Source organism: Sarcophilus harrisii, chromosome 4, assembly GCF_902635505.1.
Source record: "Sarcophilus harrisii chromosome 4, mSarHar1.11, whole genome shotgun sequence".
Lineage (NCBI taxonomy): Eukaryota > Metazoa > Chordata > Mammalia > Dasyuromorphia > Dasyuridae > Sarcophilus > Sarcophilus harrisii.
The window spans coordinates 46,962,740-46,984,128 of NC_045429.1; positions in this window are offsets into that span (position 1 = coordinate 46,962,740).

Genomic DNA, 21,389 nt, shown 5'->3' on the forward strand with positions numbered 1-21,389 from the left:
GGTAGTCATCCATTTCACTTAGGTTATCAAATTTGATTGGCATAAAGTTGAGCAAATAATTCTTTATTATTTCTCTAATTTCCTCTTCATTGGTGGAAAGTTCTCCTTTTTCATTTTTAAGACTACTAATTTCATTTTCCTCCTCCTTTTTCTAATCAGATTTACTCAAAGCTTTATCTATTTTGTTGGCTTTTCATAGAACCAACTCTTAGTTTTATTAATTAGTTCAATAGTTTTTTTTACTTTCAATATTTTTAATTTCTCCTTTTAATTTTAGAATTTCAAATTTAGTATTTGATTGGGGTTTTTTAATTTGGTCTTTTTTTAGTTTTTTTTAGTTGCAAGCTCAATTCATTAATCTTTTCTTTCTCTGTTTTATTCAAGTAAGCCTCTAAGGATATAAAATTCCCTCTTATTACCGCTTTGGCTGCATCCCACAAATTTTGGTATGATGTCTCATCATTGTCATTATCTTGAGTGAAATTATTAATTGTATCTATAATTTGCTCTTCTCCTAATCATTTTTAAGATGAGATTGTTTAGTTTCAATTACTTTTGGTCTATTTCCCTAACTTTTTGTTGAATGTAGTTTTATTGCATCATGATCTGAAAAGAAAGCATTTACTATTTCTGCTTTCTTGCTTTAATTTCAGGTCTTTATGTCCTAATATATGGTCAATTTTGAATAGGTTCCATGAACTGCTGAGAAGAAACTATATTTCCTTCTATCTCCATTCAATTTTTCCAAAGATCCAATATACCTAAATTTTCTAATATTCTATTTACTTCTTTAATTTCTTTCTTATTTGTTTTCTGGTTTGATTTCTAATTCTAATGAGTGCAAGGTTGAGATCTCCTACTATTACAGTTTTTGTTGTCTATTTCTTCTTGCAACTCTCTTAACTTCTCTCTTTAAGAAGTTGAGTGCCATACCACTTGGTGCATTATGTTTAATATTGATATTGCTTCGTTGTTTATGCTCCCTTTAGCAGGATGTGTTTCCTTCCTTATCTCTTTTAATTAGATCAATTTTTACTTTTGCTTGATCTGAGATAAGGATGTACTGCTTTTTGATTCACCTGAAGCATAATAGTTTGCTCCAGCCTTTTACTTTTACTCTTAATGCATCCCCTGCTTTAGATGTGTTTTTGTAAATCAACATATTGTAGGGTTCTGACTTTTGATCCAGTCTGCTATCTGCCTCCCTCTTTATGGGGAGTTCATCACATTTCATTACGGTTAGAATTACTAAATCTGTATTTCCTGCCATCCTAATACCCCAGATTGTGCTTTTACTTATTCTTCCCTCCCCAACCCTCTTTCCCACCTTTTAAACTTTTATGTACCCCTCTTGTATCACGATACTGTATCCTCTTTATAATCCCTCCTCCCCTTTGAGTCTTTCCTTCCTTCCCTTATTACTTTTTTCTTTTCCTTTTCCTCTCCCCTGTTTTTAATGAGGCGAGAGAATTTTCTCTAAAACAAATGTCAATTATTTTTTCTTTGAGCCAACTCTGATGAGAGTAAGATTCACAATGTTCCTCCCTCTCTCTCTAAATTCCCTCAGATATGATAAGTTTCCTTAGCTCTTTTGTGGGATGTGGTTTCCTTTTTATCCTCCTTCCCACCTTATTCTGCCATCGATCCTTTCCATATCTACTTCCTTTTTATGTTATATCAGTACAATCACATTATACATTATTCTTTTTGTATATCCACAAAAATACAATTCTCAAAGAGTTATTTTTACCTTTTCTGCATCTCTTGAGTTCTAATCTTGGAGATCAAATTTTTGTTTAGTTCTGGTTTTCTTCAGAAACAAATGGAATTTCATTTGTTTTATTAAATTCCATCTTCTTCCTGGAAGAAAATGCTCAGCTTAGCTGGGTAGTTTATTCTTGGCTGCATCTCAGTTCTGTGCCTTTCGGAATATCATTTTCAGGCCCTTCTTTCCTTTAATGTAGAGGCAGCCAGATCTTGGGTGATCTATTGTGAGCACTCGTATTTAAATGGTTTTTTTGGCTGCTTGTAAAATTTTTCCTTAATCTGATAGTTTGAAATTTTGCTCACAATATTCCTTGGGGTTTTTATTTTAGGGTTTCTTTCAGAAGGTGTTCGATGAATTCCTTTCAATGCCTATTTTACCTTCTGATTCTATTACATCTGGCAGTTCTCTTTGATGATTTCTTGAAAATAGTATCTAGGCTCTTTTTTTCATCATAGTTTTCAGAAAGTCCAATAATCCTCTAGATTATCTTCCTAGATCTATTTTCAAGTCTGTCATTTTGTGTGGAGTAGATAATTCGTGGTTTTTCCAGTTTGTCATTTTTTGTTTTGCTTGACTGATTTCTTGCTGTCTCAATAGAATCATTAGTTTCAATTGTTCAGTTCTAATTTTAAAGTAATTTTTTAATAGCTTTTTTACTTTCTTTCTGTATATGTCAATTGGTTTTTGAATGTATTGTTTTGGTCTGTGGAATTTTTCCATTTCCACTAATTTTTTTTTTTAGTGAATTATTTTCTTTTTCAATTCCACAGATCCTACTTTCTTCGAGTTCTTTGTCTTTTCCAATTCGACAAATCCTACTTTCTAGTGAATTCTTTATTTTTCAATTCACAATTCTTACTTTCCTGAGATTTTTACTTTTTCCAATTCGTATTTCAGGAATTGTTGCTCTCTTTCTAAGGCTTCTCTTTCCTTTCCCATTTATCTTCTAACTCTTTGAGACTTTTAATGGTCTCTTCTATGAGACGATTATGTAAAGGAGGACAGTCTGATGCTATTTTGCTGTTTGAGGTCTTTCGGTTTGCTATGACTGTCTTTTTCTGCATAGAAGCTGTCGATTGTTCTTTTCATCTTTTTATTCATGTTTGAAAGCTTCTTTAGGGTGGTTCTTCCTAGGCAGGGGGTTACATGGCTTCCTCTGCAGAGCAGGGAAAGATGTAAAACCGATTTCTGGCTCTGAGGTATGGGAGTGCTCTGGTGAGAGTTTTCCTTCCCCAACAGGAAGTGGATTCAGCACTGCCGAGCTATTAAACTGCTTAGTAGGGCTGGAGTGGATTATCGATTGCCCTGAGGCTAGAGACTAAGTGGTGAAAGTGTACACGCTCAGCAGGAGCCTCTTTGGGACTGTGAGTATTAGCAGCTGACTGCAGAACGCAGACCGCCTACAAACTCACTACTAGTGTCTCTGCCTGATGCAAATCGGCCTGGAAAGCTTCTATGACCCCAAGCCGAGCTCCCCACTGCGCGATTGAGGCTAACCTGGCTCGTCCTCCTGCCGTGCAGGATCACAACTGCCCCAAGGAGAGCTCCTGTACTGCGGGTTGGGGCTGGCACTTGTGCTGAGATCTGTGCCTTCACCCTCGGTTTGAGACTCTCCTCGGAACCTAATTTCTCTCCCTGTCTGCGCCGATCTCCCCCCTGGCCCCGGAACCAACCTTTTTTGGTGAGACTGCAGATTTTCTTCGGCCGGTGAGTTGTTCTACTTCTTATCTTTACGAATTGTAGCAGTCAAGACTATTTTTGAGGCTCGATATAATATTGATAAAGAGGGTAAGAGAAGAGCTTAGAAAGTCGCGTGTGACTTCTCCGCCATCTTGGCTCCGCCCCCCCCATCTACTGAATATTAAAGGATCTCTTCAATGAGAGCCACAAATCCTCAAGACACAGATCTAGCAATTCAGAAATAGAAAACTAATTGAGTAAATAATACATTTTTTCACACTACTAAATAAAAGTAAAGTATTGTGAAAGACATGTTCCATTCTGATTTTCATCCTTTATTTTAGATATAGACAGCTCAAAACTTTGAAAAAATTATTTGTGGCTAAAATAAAACTTAGTCATAGCCAATGGGCAGGGATTTTCTTTTGCCTCTCTTTGTATCACAATTCCTTAACACAGTGCCTGACACAGCCTATGTGTAAGAAATGTTTATCACTTGATTGATATATATATATTTTTTTGTATGTAACAGCAAACTGTGAGTTGATATTTGAGGAAATTATATCCTTTTTTATAAAAAATTCTATGACATCATTATTTTGTAAATGCATTAGGGATTGTTTTGTCACACCTTAGATGTGTCACTTTAGACACATTCTCATATGATCAAAAATTTAGAATTGGAAGACGGTTTCACAGAGAATCTTCTCTCACCTCATTAAAAAGTGGGAGAGGAAAAAAAAAAGAAAAGGAAAAGAGTAATAAATGAAGGGTACAAGAAAGAGAAAGGGATTCAAAAAGGGGAGGGAGGAATCCTAAAGAGGGAGAGCTGTGCGACCCAAGTGGGACCCATAAGTTTAATATACAGAAAGGGGGAAAGGGTGAGGCAAGAAAAAGAAAAACATAATCTGGGGATAATAAGATGACAGGAAATACAGAATTAGTAATTTTAACTGTAAATATGAATGGGATGAACTCTCCCATAAAGTGGAGGCTAATAGCATACTGGATCAAAAGTCAGAACCCAACAATATGTTGTTTACAGGAAATATACTTAAAGCAGGGAGATACATACAGAATAAAAGTAAAAGGCTGGAGCAAAATCTATTATGCTTCAGGTGAAGTCAAAAAAGCAGGGGTAGTCATTTTATCTGAGATCAAGCAAAAGCAAAAATGATCTAATTGAAAGAGATAAGGAAGGAAAGTATATCTTGCTAAAGGGTAGCATAGACAATGAAGCAATATCAATACTAAACATATATGCACCAAGTGGTACAGCATCTAACTTCCTAAAGAAGAAGTTAAGAGAGTTGCAAGAAGAAATAGACAGCAAAACTATAATAGTGGGAGATCTCAACCTTGTACTCTCAGAATTAGATAAATCTAACCACAAAACAAATAAGAAAGAAATTAAAGAGGTAAATAGAATATTAGAAAAATTAGGTATGACAGATCCTCGGGGAAAACTGAATGATGACAGAAAGGAGTATACATTCTTCTCAGCAGTTCCTGGAACCTATAGAAAATTTGACCTTATATTAGGACATAAAAACCTCAAAATTAAATGCAGGAGGGCAGAAATAGTAAATGTTTCTTTTCAGATAATGATGCAATAAAAACTACATTCAACAAAAAGTTAGGGTTAAATAGACCAAAAAGTAATTGGAAACTAAATAATTTTATCTTAAAGAATGATTGGGTGAAATAGCAAATGATGGACACAATAATTTCACTCAAGATAATGACAATGATGAGACATCATACCAAAATTTGTGGGATGCAGCCAAAGTGGCAATAAGGGGAAATTTTATATCTTTAGAGGCTTACTTGAATAAAATAAAGAGAAGTTCAATGAATTGGGTTTGCAACTTAAAAAGCTAGAAAAGGACCAAATTAAAAGCCCCCATTAAAATACTAAATTTGAAACTGTAAAATTAAAAGGAGAAATTAATAATATTGAAAGTAAAAAAAAACTATTGAATTGAATAAAACTAAGAGTTGGTTTTATGAAAAAAAAACAATAAAATAGATAAACCTTTGGTAAATCTGATTAGAAAAAGGAAAGAGGAAAATCAAATTGTTAGTCTTAAAAATGAAAAGAGAGAACTTTCCACCAATGAAGAGAAAATTATAGCAATAATAAGAAGTTGTTTTGCCCAATGTTATGCCAACAAATTTGATGACCTAAGTGAAATGTATGGTTACCTCCAAAAATATAGGCTTCCCAGATTAACAGAGGAAGAATTAAATTGCTTAAATAGACCCATTTCAGAAAAAGAAATAGAATAAGCTATTAATCAACTCCCTAAGAAAAAATCCCCAGGACCAGATGGATTTACATGTGAATTCTACCAAACATTTATTTATTTTTATTTAATAGCCTTTTATTTACAGGTTATATGTATGGGTAACTTTACAGCATTGACAATTGCCAAACCTCTTGTTCCAATTTTTCCCCTCTTTCCCCCCATCCCCTCCCCCAGTGGCAGGATGAACAGTGAATGTTAAATATATTGAAATATAAATTAGATACACAATAAGTATACATGACCAAACCATTATTTTCCTGTACAAAAAGAACTGGACTCTGAAATATTGTACAATTAGCCTGTGAAGGAAATCCAAAATGCAAGTGGGCAAAAATATAGAGATTGGGAATTCAATATAATGGTTTTCCAATTCAAAATGAATATTGATGCTAAAACCTTGAATAAGATATTAGTAAAAAAAAAAAAAAAAAAGACTACAGAAAATCATCCCCAGGATAATATACCATGATCAAGTAGGATTTATACCAGGAATGCAGGGCTGGTTCAATATTAGGAAAACTATTAGTATAATTGACCATATTAACAACCAAATTAACAAAAACCATATGATCATCTCAATAGATGAAGAAAAAGCATTTGATAAAATGCAAAATCCATTCCTATTAAAAACACTTGAGAGTATAAGAATAAATGAATTTTTCCTTGAAATAATCAGTAGCATCTATTTAAAACCATCAGTAAGCATCATATGTAATGGACATAAACTTCAACCATTCCCAATAAGATCAGGAATGAAACAAGGTTGGCCACTATCACCATTACTATTTAATATTTTTTGACGATAAGTTTTGACAATAAGAATTGAGAGATTAAAAAAATTAGAGTAGGTAATGAGGAAACCAAATTATCACTCTTTGCTGATATGATGGTATACTTAGAGAACCCCAAGATTCTACGAAAAAGCTATTAGAAATAATCCACACCTTTAGCAAAGTTGCAGATACAAAATAAACCCACACAAGTCATCAGCACTCTTATATATTACTAGCAAAATCCAACAGTTAGAGTTACAAAGAGAAATTCCATTTAAAGTAAATACTGACAGTATAAAATATTTAGGAATCTATCTGCCAAGGGAAAATCAGGAACTATATGAGCAAAACTGCAAAACACTTTCCACACAAATAAAGTCAGATATAACCAATTGGAAAAATATTAAATGCTCTTGGATAGGGTGAGCAAATATAATAAAGATGACAATACTACCTAAACTAATCCATTTATTTAGCACTATACCAATCAGTCTCCCAAAAAACTGTTTTAATAGAAATATAACAACAACAAATAGAAAAAATAACAACAAAATTCATATGGAAAAATCAAAGGTCAAGAATTTCAATGAAATTAAATTTCAATTTCAATTTTAATGAAAAAAAAATCAAATGAAGGTGGCCTAGCTGTACCAGATCTAAAATTATATTATAGAGCAGCAGTTACCAAAATCATTTGGTATTGGCTAAGAAATAGACTAGTTGATCAGTGGAAATCAACTAGTTGATCAGTTGATAGGTTGAAAGGACAAAGCAGGCAATAACTTTAATAATCTAGTGTTTGACAAACCCAAAGACCCCAGTTTTTGAGATAAGAATGCATTATTTGACAAAAATTTCTGGGAAAATTGGAAATTAGTATGGCAGAAACTAGGCATTGATCCAGACTTAACACTGTACACCAAATAAGGTCAAAATGGGGTCATGACCTAGGCATAAAGAATGAGATTATAAATAAATTGGAAGAGCATAGGATAGTTTACCTCTCAGACCTGTGGAAGAGAAAGGAATTTATGACCAAAGAAGAACTAGAGATCACTATTGACTACAAAATAGAAAATTGTGATTGTATGAAATTGAAAAAGTTTTGTACAAACAAAACTAATGCAGACAAGATTAGAAGGGAAGCAATAAACTGGGAAAACATTTTTACAGTCAAAGGTATTGCTAAAGGCCTCATATCCAAAATATATAGAGAATTGACTTTTATAAAAAATCAAGCCAATCTCCAATTGACAAATGGTCAAAAGATACGAACAGTTTTCAGATAAAGAAATTGAAACTATTTCTAGCCACATGGAAAGGTGTTCCAAGTTATTTTTGATCAGATAAATGCAAATTAAGACAACTCTTAGATACCACTACACACCTGTCAAATTGACTAGAATGACAAGGAAAGATAATGCTGAATGTTGGAGGGGATGTGGGAAAACTGGGACACTACTACATTGTTGGTGCAATTGTGAATACATCCAGCCATTCTGGAGAGCAGTTCGGAACTATGCTCAAAAAGTTATCAAACTGTGCATACCCTTTGATCCAGAAGTGTTACTATTGGGATTGTATCCCAAAGAGATTTTAAAGAAGGGAAAGGGATCTGTATGTGCAAGAATGTTTGTGGCAGCCCTCTTTGTAGTGGCCAGAAACTGAAAACTGAGTGGATGCCCATCAATTGGAGAATGACTGAATAAATTGTAGTATATGAATATTATGGAATATTATTGTTCTTTAAGGAATGACCATCAGGATGATTTCAGAAAGACCTGGAGAGACTTACATGAACTGATGCTTAGTGAAATGATCAGAACCAGGAGATCATTATATACTTCAACAACAGTACTATATCATGATCAATTCTGATGGACATGGCCATCTTCAGCAATGAGATGAACCAAATCAGTTCCAATAGAACAGTAATGAATTGAACCAGCTACACCTAGTGAAAGAATTCTGGGAGATGACTATGAACCACTACATAAAATTCCTAATCCCTCTATTTTTGTTCGCCTGCATTTTTCATTTCCTTCACAGGCTAAATGTACGCTATTCTTTTTATACAGCAAAATAACTGTTTGGACATGTGTGTGTGTGTGTATATATATATATATATATATATATATATATATATATATAATTTAACTTATACTTTTAACATGTTTAACATGTATTGGTCAACCTGACATTTGTGGGACTGGTGGGGGGAAGGAGGGGAAAAGTTGGACAAAAGGTATTGCTATTGTCAATGCTGAAAAATTACTCATGCATATATCTTGTAAATAAAAAAGGTATAATAATAATTTTAAAAGACAATTGGAAGACATCTTGGAGACCAACAAGTCTGACCCATTATTTTTTAGATTAGGAACCTGGCCACAGAGAAGTGAATTTCTTTTTGTTGCTAACACAACTAATAAGGGCCAAGCTGGGATTTGAACTCCAGTTTTTCTATGTTCAATGCCATATTCCCTACCCTTAGGCATTTTTGCTTAAGGAAATTTTTGTATATTGTCTTCCTGTATTCTCTAACCAATTTTTTTGTCTCCTCAATGACATTGTTCCATAAAGTATTTTTTTTCTTTATCATCCATGTCCTTCCCTACTAGTTCTTTTTCAATAGAAAATATATATTCTCCTCCCTATAGGTCATAATAATAGAAACAATAATAACAGCTGCAGCAACAGCCACAACAATAACAATACCTCCCTTTGAATTTTCTAAAGTCTTAATCTATTTATAGTATTAGCTACCTCTAACTTCACTTACTTCTATATTTCTAAAAAGTCCTGGCATTTGACAGTTTTTCAACAGCATATTTGTTGATAAGATGGAAACACAAGGAAGTGATAGTGTACTAAAGATAATTAAGTTGTAGTTAAAAGACTGAACTCAAACAGTTGTGATCATTGGATTTACCTGGAGAGATCATTGGAATATCACTGAAGCTATGTGTTTTCATAGCTGAGCCCCAAAGTCTAGAATGCATTTCCTTTCCAGCTCTACCTCCTAAAATCCCTAGCATATTTTATAGATCAGCTCAGGTGTTTTTCCTGATCCCATTATATTATAGAGCTTTAATGCTTCTGAAATAATTTTGTATTTTCTTATTAGTGTACATGGCTTTTGTGTAATACCTAGAGGTTTGAAAATAACCTAATTTTCACAAAAATTCTATGAGGAAAAACAATCATTGTCCCTCTTTAACAGATGTGGAAATTAATGTTGAAAAAACTAAGCCAGTACCAAATCTAAAACTATATTATAAAGCAGCAGTAATCAAAACCATTTGGTATAGGCTAAGAAACAAAGTACCAGATCAATGGAATAGATTAGATACACGCAACAAGGCCTATAGTAATCTAATATTTGATAAACACCAAACCCCAATGTCATGAATAAGAACTCACTTTTTGACAAAAAATTGCTGAGAAAACTGGAAAATAATATGTCAGAAACACAAGTATAGAACTATATCTCACACCTATACCGGAATAAACTCAAAATGGTTTGGGCAAAAAGGTTTAGGCATGATTTAGGCATAAAGGATGACACCATAAACAAAATAGAAGAACAAGGGATAATTTACCTATCATATCTTTGGAGAAGGTAGGAATTTGTAAAAGGCTGAAACTCTGAGAAAGTGCTTTTGGACAACCCAGCACTTAAGGCTAATTACCTATCAGGCAATACTCTATTAGCATACACTTGGAAAATGGCCCGCCCCAGTATGCTGTGCTGGCTTGATCTGTTGGTATATACAGAGAATTGTAGAAGGGATTAGAGGGTGGAGTAAGACAAACTAGAGTTACTTTTGGTGTGTTCATATCCTTCACTTCTACCCCTAAAGACCAAGAATAAAGACCAAGTATTTTTGCTTATCCTGACTCCATCTGATTCTAAGGTATCAGGTATCCAGGGTGCTAACTTGGTCTTAACATTTGGCCCCAACATGGGGCTAGGGATGGGGGAGAATCTTTTCCTAACATCTGCCCCACTTCAGCTAGAAAAGGTTAGTAGTTTAGCCCTTAACAAAGTAAGTTCCCTGTTTGTCTATTAAAAATACTAACCCAATTTCCTGGTCACCAGGGACTTCTTCAGTGAAAGTAGGTTCTGTACAGCTTGCCTTCCTTTCCACACTTCTACACTGCCTTCAGGGAAGAACCCTCATGGTTTGAGACCCAATGAAATTTGGCAAATGGATTTAATGCTTGAAAAATCTTTTGGTTGTCTGTCTTTTATCCATGTTGTCATAAATACCTTTTTGGATTCACTTTTGTAATACCAGCAGCAAAAGAGACAGCCGGAGTGATCACTGAATTCCTTATACAAGCATTTGCAATTATGAGTGTGCCATAAGCAATAAAAACAGATAATGGACCTGCATATACTTCTTTTTTTATTATTATTATTATAGCTTTTTATTTACAAGATATATACACAGGTAATTTTTCAGCATTGACAGTTGCAAATCCTTTTGTTCCAACTTTTCCCTCCTTCCCCCCCCTACTCCTTCCCCCAAATGGCAGGTTGCCCAATACATGTTAAATATGTCAAAGTATAAGTTGAATATAATATATGTATACATGTCCAAACAGTGAATTTGCTGTATAAAAAAGAGTTGGACTTTGAAATAGTGTACAATTAGCCAGTGAAGGAAATCAAAAATGCAGGTGGACAAAAACAAAGGGATTGGGAATTCTATGTAGTGGTTCACAATCATCTTCCAGAGTTCTTTCTGTGGGTATAGCTGGTTAAGTTTATTAATGCTCTTTTGAAACTGATTTGGTTCATCTCATTGTTGAAGAGGGCCACGTCCATCAGAATTGATCAGCATATAGTATTGTTGTTGAAGTATATAATGATCTTCTGGTTCTGCTCATTTCACTCAGCATCAGTTCATGTAAATCTCTCCAGGCCTTTCTGATATCATCCTGATGGTCATTTCTTACAAAACTATAATATTTCATAAAATCCATATACCACACTTTATTCAGCCATTCTCCAATTGATGGGCATCCACACAGTTTCCAGTTTCTGGCCACTACAAAGAGGGCTGCCATAAACATTCTTGCACATACAGGTCCCTTTCCCTTCTTTATGATCTCTTTGGGCTATAAGCCCATTAGTTACAATGCTGGGTCAAAGGGTATGGACAATTTGAAAACTTTTTGAGCATAGTTCCAAATTGCTCTCCAGAATAGCTGGATGTATTATTCACAATCGCACCAGTAATGTATCAGTGTCCCAGTTTTCCCACATCCCCTCCAGGATTCTTCATTATCTTTTCCTGTCATTCTAGCCAATCTGACAGGTATGTAGTGGTATCTCAGAGTTGTCTTAATTTGCATTTCTCTGATTAATAATGACTTGGAGAATCTTTTCATATGGCTAGAAATAGTTTCAATTTCTTCTTCTGAGAATTGTCTGTTCATATCCTTTGACCATTCATCAATTGGATATTGGCTTGATTTCTTATAAATTAAAGTCAATTTTCTATATATTTTGGAAATGAGGCCTTTATCAGAACCTTTGATTGTAAAAACATTTTCCCAGTTTATTGCTTCCCTTATAATCTTGTCTGCATTAGTTTTGTTTGTACAAAAACTTTTCAGTTTGATATAAGCAATTTTTTTTCTATTTTGTGATCACTAATGGTCTCTATTTCTTCTTTGGTCATAAATCCCTTCCTTTTACACAGGTCTGAGAAGTAAACTATCCTGTGCTCTTGCAATGTATTTATAATCTTATTTTTTATGCCTAGGTCATAAACCCATTTTGACCTTATCTAAGTGTACAGTGTTAAGTGTGGGTCAACCTGCATATACTTCTAAACATTTTGCACACTTTTGTGCACAGTATGATTTTACATACCACTGGCATACCCTTTAATCCTCAAGGACAGGCAAAAGTAGGGAAGAGAAACAGAGACATTAAGAAGCTCCTCCAAGCAATTTGGAACTATGCTCAAAAAGTTATCAAACTGTGCATACCCTTCGATCCAGCAGTGCTACTACTGGCCTTGTACCACAAAGATATACTAAAGAAGGGAAAGGGAACTGCCAAAATGTTTGTGGAAGCCCTGTTTATATTGGCTAGAGACTGGAAAATGAATGGATGCCCATCAATTGGAGAATGGTTGAGTAAACTGTGGTATATGAATGTTATAGAATATTATTATTATTTAAAAAATGCCCAGCAGGATGAATACAGAGAAGATTGGTGAGACTTACATGAACTGATTCTAAGTGAAATGAGCAGAACCAAGAGATCATTATATACTTCAACAACAATACTGTATGAGGATGTATTCTGATGGAAGTGGATTTCTTTGACAAAAAGATCTAACTCAGTTTCAATTGATCAAGGATGGACAGAAGCAGCTACACCCAAAGAAAGAACACTGGGAAATGAATGTAAACTGCTTACATTTTCATTTTTCTTTCCAGGTTATTTTTACCTTCTGAATCCAATTCTTCCTGTGCAACAAGAGAACTGTTTGGTTCTGCACACATACATTGTATCTAAGATACAATGTGACATTTAACTTGTATAAGACTGCTTGCCATCTGATGGAGGGGTTGAAGGGGAGGGGAAAAGTGGGAACAGAAGTGAGTGCAAGGGATAATGTTGTAAAAAAAATACCCAGGCATGGGCTCTGTCAATAAAAAGTTATAATAAAAAAAAAAGAAACTCCTCTAAAAACAAAAGAAAGGGGGAGCCACAGGTAACCCTAGAAAATTTCTAAATCTAGCTCTTTATACTATTAACTTCTTGATTTTTAACAAAGATGCACTGGCTCTGGTAGACAAGTTTTATAACCCACTGGAAGGACAATGTCCAGTGCAAGCAGCTCCACTATCTTTAGATAATCGCCAGGTGATGTGGAGAGACCCAGAAAGTGGTGAACGGAAGGGACCAGATAGGTTAACTGCTTGGGGGAGAGGGTTTGCTTGTATCTCTACAGATGGAGAAGGAGTCCGTTGGGTGCCAACAAGCAGTATTCACCTTGTCCATTGGAGAGAGATGGAGCAGACCCTTGAAACAAATGAGAAGACCCAAGAAACATCGAATGGTCCCATCACTGATTGTGCCCACTACTGAAAGAGCATGGCAGTTATGGCGCTTGACTCATGGACATCAAAAATTTTTGGACTTCAAAACCCTTAGGAATAATTGGATTCTCTGAGACATGATATGATTGTTGTAGGACTTTAAAATCTGCAGGAATCATTGGATTCCCTAACATATAAAAAGACTGTTGCAGGACTTCAAAAGCTTGTGGGGATCATTTGATTCCCTGACAGGTGAAACAATGGACAATAGATTGGTTTTGGACTATCTTTTGACTGCTGAAGAAGGCATATGCGTGCCTGTTGTTACATATTCTCCTTCTAGGACTTTTGGAAATCTTTTACAACACCATGTAGATATAGATTGTTGGTTATATCAGTATTTTCATGTACAATTCATGTTTGTTATACCACACTGAGTCTTCACTGGCTGTGGGGAGAATCATCACTAATAGCTTGTGCACTATTGCTATGTGCTTGTGTAATACCTCCCATGGTGATGGGTTTGTGCATACTTATTTCTTATAAGACTCTTCAGCCCAGAAACCCACTAGTAACCCCCACTTCCTTTTGGTGCTTTTCATTTCCCTTTCTGAGATGTCAGGGAGAGCATGATCACCTCCTTTTCAGTGTTTTCACCTCCTTTCCCGAGAAGTCAGGGAGGTTATGATCACCTCCTTTTTGGAGGTTCTCACCTCCATGAGAAGTCAGGGATGGTGTGACCACCTATGTTCTAAAACAAAAGAAAGCAGGAGATGTAAAAGGCTGACACTCTGGGTAGGTGCACTTGGACAACTGAACATTTAAGGCTAATTACTTATTGGACAATACTCTATTTAGCATATGCTTGGAAAATGGGCCGCCCCCTATTCTGTGCTGGCTTGATTTGTTGGTGTATACAGGGAATTGTAGGAGGGACTGTAAGACAAGCCAGAGTTACTTTGGGGGGGTGGGGAACAAAGAGGAGAGGTGTGGAGATTCTTGTGTCCATTCCCTTCACTTCTACCCCTAAAGACCAAGGACTTTTGCTTATCCTGACTTTGGCTGATTCTAAGATATCCAGGCTGCTAACTCGGTTTTCACAGGAATTTATGACCAAAGAAGAACTAGAAAACATTATGAAAGGCAAAATGTTCAACTTTAATTACATTAAAAATGTTTTGAAGAAGCAAGATTAAAAAGAAATTATAAAGCTGGAGAAAAAACATTTTTAGAACCAGTATTTCTTTTCTCCCATCTATTACCCTTCTCCTTTCCTTTCTCCTTTGCTCTCCAACTTTTCTATAGAATGGGACAAGTTTCTCTATGAAACTAAATATGTTTAGTATTCTCTCTCTTGGTCAAATCTGATGAGATTAAGCTTTACACAATTCTCATCTCCCTCCTTTTTAATTTTGCTTAACTGCAATCCCAAGCTACTTTGCCCTTTGACATATCAGGTCCTTCAGGCCCTTTGATTCTTTAAAGGTCTTGAGTCCTGGGTAATCTTGATTGTGGCTTCTCTAAATTTGAATTGTTTCTTTCTGGATGCTTGCAATGTTCTCTCCTTGAACTGATAATTGTGAAATTTAGCTATGTTATTCCTTAGAGTTTTCATTTTGAGGAATCTTTAAGTGATTGGTCAATTCTTTCAATAGCTATTTTACCCTCTGGTTCTAGGACATGAGGACAATTTAATTTGATAACTTCTTGAGAAAAAGATGTTGTTTAGGCTCTTTTTTACATCATGCTTTTCAGGTAGTCCAATAATTCTTAGATTTTCTCTCTCTCAGATCTATTTCCAATATCAGTTGTTTTTCCAATGAGGCATTTTACATTTTCTTCAATTTTTTTTTATTTTTCTTGTTTTTGTTTCACTGATTATTGATGTCTTATTGAATCACTCACTTCCATTTCTTAAATTCTAATTTTAGTGAATCATTTTCTTCAATTAGCTTTTGTTATCTCTTTTTACATATCGGCAGTTGAACTTCTAAATTAGATGTTTTGTTCATTGGACTTTTTTCCGTTTCACAAATTATGCTTATCAAGGAGTTGTTTTCTTTCTCCATTTCCTGAAATCTATTTTGTAAAGAGTTATATGCTTTTTTCCATTTCACTAAATTTATTTTTAAGAAGTTATTTTTTCCATATAATTTCTGTATTTTTTTCCCCCAAGTCTCCTTCAAAGTTCTTGTTTCCTTTTCCCATTTTTCTTCTATTTTTAAGATGCTTTTTGAATTCTTCAGAAAGAGACTTGTGAGATGTAGACCAACTTATATCACTCTTTGGGATTTCATCTGGAGACATTTTGCCTTTAATATCCTCAGGGTTTGAGTCCTGTTCTTTTCTGTCTCCATAAAAACTATCTCTGATAAAAACCAAAAATTTTACTTTTTTTTTTTTGCTCATTTTTAAAGCTTGAGGTCTGTTCTTAAAGCAAATGGGAGATTATCCAAAGCTTTTTCTGTAGGAGACAACATCTTCATGCTGCCCTGGGGTGGGTACTGCTTGCTTCTTTCCTATGTTGGGCAGATGTGACCAAGTTCTGCATTATTCTGAGGTTCAGAGGCATTATTTGTCTTTTTATTTTCATTGAAATGTCTCAGAGCTACTCTCCTGATTCACTGGTTTTTGAACCAGGACAGAGTAGTCAATGTTGCTGTAATTTGGCTAAGAACCTCCCCAAGTATGAGGAGGTCCCTTTGCCCTGGGCCCCTGAGTTGTGCTTTGTGCTTAGCTGCCTGCCCTTTCCCCATTCCCTCATACTCTGCCTGATTGAAACAGACCTTTTCTGAAGTTCTTCCAAAATATCTCCTGCTGGAAATTTTTTTTTTCATTTCAAATATTTGTGGGTTCTGTCAATCCAAAATCAGTTCGGAGGCTTGAGCTGGTATTGATTTGAAGGAAACAAGGAAGATATCAGACAAAGACTTAAAATTCTCCACGATCTTGGCTCTGTTTCCAGAGACAATGTTTCTGATAAAATTCTCATTTCTAAAATATATAAAGAACTGTGTCAAATTTATAAGAGTAAAAGTCATTTCCCAATCGAAAAAGGGTCAAAGGAGATGAACAGAAAAATTTTAGATGATGAAATTAAAGCCATCTATAGTCATATGAAAAAATTCTCTGAATCACAATTGTTTAAAGAAATGCAAATCAAAACAATTCGAGGTATCACCTCACATCTCTTAGATTAGCTAAGATCACAGGAAAAGATAATGATAAATCTTAGAGGAACTTGGGAAAACTGGGATACTAATACATTGTTGGTGGAGTTGTGAAATAATCCAAACTTTTGGAGAGCAATCTGGAACTATGCACAAAGGACTATCAAATATCAAACAGTGCATCCCTTTTGATCCAGCAGTGCAAACCCTTTGACCCAGAATTGCCACTACTATTTCAAGAAAATAATAAAGAAGAGAATAGGACCCACATGTGCAAAATTGTAGCAGCTCTTTTTGTTGTGGCAAAGAATTGGAAAATGTGTAGATATCCATAACTTGGGGAATAGCTGCACAAATTGTGGTATATGAAGGTAATGGAATATTGTATTTATTTATTTATTTGCTGAGGCAATTGGTGTTAAGTGACTTGCCCAGTGTCATCCAGCTAGGAAGTGTTAAATGTCAGAGACCAGATTTGAACTCAGGTCCTCCTAACTTCAGGGCTGGTGCTCTATCCATTGCATCACCTAGCTGCCCTCAGAATATTATTTTTCTATAAATAATGATGGAGAATCTGATTTTAGAAAGGCTTGGAAATATTTATATGAATTGATGCTAAGTAAAACAAGCAGAACCAGGAATACATTATACATAAGAACAGCAGCAATGATCAAATATGAAAGACTTGGTTTTTCTCAGCAGTTCAGTGATCCATGGCAATCCTAATAGACTTTTGATAGAAAATGCCATCTGCATTGAGAAAAGGATCTATGGAGTTTGAATGTAACTCATGTTGTGTTCATTTTGTTTTTCTGGGTTTTTTCTCCCATGGTTTTTAACTTTTGTTCTGATTTTTCTCTGCCAACATGATTCATAAAGCAATGCATATGAAATAAATTAATTAATGAAAAAAAAAGATCTGCCACCTAAAACTCGCTTAAAACATTCTATGTTTTAAACAAATCTAAACCTTCTGGTATTTTTGTACAGAGAAGTCCTGATTTGGGAACTACTGAGGCAATAGACAACTCTTCTCCAACTTAGAATCTTCCAACATAGTCAGTAATGGGATAGGTGTGCTAAAAATGTTATCCAGAGCAATAAAAAAAAGTTTGTCCATTTTCAAATTATGTTGCCAGTAGCTGGGTTAACATCCTCAGCCTTTGCTAGAAGTTCCTGAAATCTACTAATTCATTCTGCTTTCTGATCACTATCATTTTCAAACTGTTGTACCCCATTTGCAACCTTTGTAGTCTTTCACTTTTTTCTCCCTATTTCAATGTAAATTCTTGCAGAGCTGAACTGTCTTGATTAATTGCATTTTTATCTTCAGTGTTTAGCATAGTATTTGCCACAGTGTGACTGCTAAATAAGGGCCTTTTTCATTTATTCATTCATTTATTTTTCCATTCATTTATTCAACTTGACCATGGTCACATAGCTAGTATGAATCAATGAAGCCAAGTATTATTTTCTTATTTGAAGATGAACCACAAAGCCACACTTTATCTGTCATATTTCCTAAGACATGATATCTGGAAATTAAACTAAGGGAGTGTGTTCTTTACTTTTTAGGAAGACATCACTAGAAGTTACAACTAAAAACAAAGCAAGCTGTTCTATTTGTAACAACAGAAAGCTTATTGCTAATATAATGTAACTTTGATTTTTAATGAGTGGCAAATTTTACAAACATGTATGCTGAGCACATTCTCTCATTACTGCCAAAGGCTCATTAATGTGATTATTTTGTCAAACATCTTGGACTGACAAGTTAAATATTACTGCCCTGTTCTGTTTCCTGTAAGAAAAAAATAGTGAGAAAGTGAAGCTCTTTTTGGTTTTTAATTAGCCTTGTCATTATCTTACTATTAGTACTTGTAAAAAAAAGAAGAAGAAGGATTCCTGGATTCTGTTTTTCAATAATAATAACAATAAATGAGAAATATTTCAGTCAGGTTAAAATCTAACATTTTCTATTTTGAACTCGGTGCAAATTGTGTTATGTCCTTGGGGTTTATGATATCTCCACCAACACTTCCATATTCCATTCAGTCATGTGGTTCAAGGTTTTACAACTATTTACTGTGTAAATAAAGCAATCATTGGTCTACTATGATGCTTATGGCAAAGGATACTACAATTCTAAGGAAATAGAAGCATAGAATTCAGTCCTCTATGATTTGTAATATACCACTGAAGATTACAATATTAAATAGTGCACTCTGAGCACTGGCATATATGGAGGCAGGAAATCAATGCTTTGTAAACTGCAAGTATTTTAGCAATCCTTTACATTTAGATTTCTTCTTTATGAATAATTTCAATAAAATCTAAAATAGCAACTTCTGTATGTCAGGCTTAAGATGGAAAAGGAAACCTAGTGCATAGTAGAAACTTATAAAGTGTTTATTTGCTGAGGCTAGGACAGACATGCCAAAAGTAATAGAGTTAGGCTGTGTGTGTGTTGGGGGGAGGGGCATGCCTTATATAGCAATCATTTGGTAGTTTTCAAATCTGTTGCTTAGTCGATTTCTTGTGCCTTACTTTTATGTCCCCATTTGAGGTTTTCTTGGCAAAGACAATGGTGTGTTTTGCAGTTTCCTTATTAAGCTCACTTATCAGATGAGGAGAATGAGGCAAACAGAATTAAGTGACTTGCTCAGGGTCACACAATTAATAAATAGCTGACACCAGATTTTAACTCAGGTTCTTTTTAATTCAGTCCCAGAATTCTATTCATTTTGTCCCTTTAACTGCTTTTGCCTTTTCATTAGTAATCACTTAATAAATACTTTAAACAACTAGGTGACACAGTGGATAGAATTCCAGATATGACTCCAGATCTGGCCTTAGTAATTTACTAATTGAATGAGCCCAAGAAAGTCACTTAACCTCTATTTGTCTTAACCCATTGGAGAGCAAAATGGAAAGCAACCCACATATATTTGCCAAGAAAATCCAGTAGAAATTTAAGTAGGATGCTATTGGATATATATTAGTTTAGGTAAAATTTTTATTTTCATTATCTTGGTCCTGCATATACATGAACAATTAAGATTGCTCCACTTATTTAAATCAGATTGTATTTGTATGTATATGTATATATATGGATGGATGGATAGGAAGATGTACAAAGTTGCATAATAATAATAAGGTGGATATATATACTGGGGTAAGAGGCATTTTATATATATATATATATATATATATATATATATATATATATATATATAGTTCCCTGATTTGTTTTGACAAATATACTTCCTGATATTTTATACTGTCTAATGATAATTTAAATGGGGGTACTTTGTTTTTTACTTTGTCTTTTTAAAGAATTGTGTTTATAACATTTGAATGCCAATGATTTATGTGCATTTACTTTATATCTTGCTAATTTGTTGAAATTATTCACTGTTTCAATTAACTTTTGATTTGAGTTTTTGGGATTTTCTAAGTATATCATATTATCTGCAAAAATAGGCAGTTTTATTACCTCCTTTCACTATTCTGAGTCCTTCTATTTCTTTTTCTTCTCCTATTCCTATTTTTAGGCTTCTCAATTCAATATTGAGTATTATTGGTGTCAGTAGACATCCTTGTTTCACTCTGGATCTTATTGGAAAGGCTTCTATTTTATACCCATTATAAATAATGCTTGTTGATGGTTTTAATATTTTTTTATTAATTTAAGAAAATCTATTTATGAAAATGTTTTCAATTGTTTTTTAATAAGTACTGAATTAGAAAAAAATAAAAATCATTTGGAAAAACAAAAATTCAAGAATATCAAAAGAAATAATTTTAAAAAAGGAAATTTAGCAGTGCCATATTTTAAGTTATATTGTAAGGCAGTAATTATTTTCAAAACTCTGATTTTGGCTAAGGAGTAGAAAAGAAGAGCTATGAAACACATTAGACATACAATTAATATGTCAGCAAATAAATATATTAACAGTATTAGACAAGTGTAAAGACAAGATTTGGGATAAGAATTCATTATTTGGTAAAAATTGTTGGGAAAACAGGAAATCGTAAGACAGAAACTAGGCATAGACCAATACATTACATGATTTATCAAGATAAGATTTTTTTTAAAGTACATAATCTAGGCAGAAAGAGAGATTTTACCAAAAAAAAAAGATTGAAGAACATAGAACATATTACTTAATCAGATGTATGGATAGGCTAATTATTTATCAATAAGCAAGAGGTAGAAAGCACAGTTGAGTGTAAAATGGATAATTTTGATTACATTGAATAAAAAAGAATGTTTTGAGTTAAAACAAATCTAACCAAGAATAAAAGAAAAGCAGAAAACTGGGTGGAATAGGGATTTTATAACCTTTTTTTAAAAGAAAGGTCTCTTATCTAAAATATATAAAGAATGTGGTCAACTCTGTAAGAACACAAATCATGGAGCAGGTAGGTGGTGCAGTAGAGAGAACACTAGCACTGAAGTTAGGAGGACCTGAGTTCAAATCTGGCCTCAGACATTTAATATTTCCTAGTTGTGTGACACTGGGCAGGTCACTTAACCCCAATTGCTTTAGGAAAGAAAAAATGAATACAAATCATTCCTCAATGGATAAATTGTCAAAACATGAAAAAGTGCTCAACA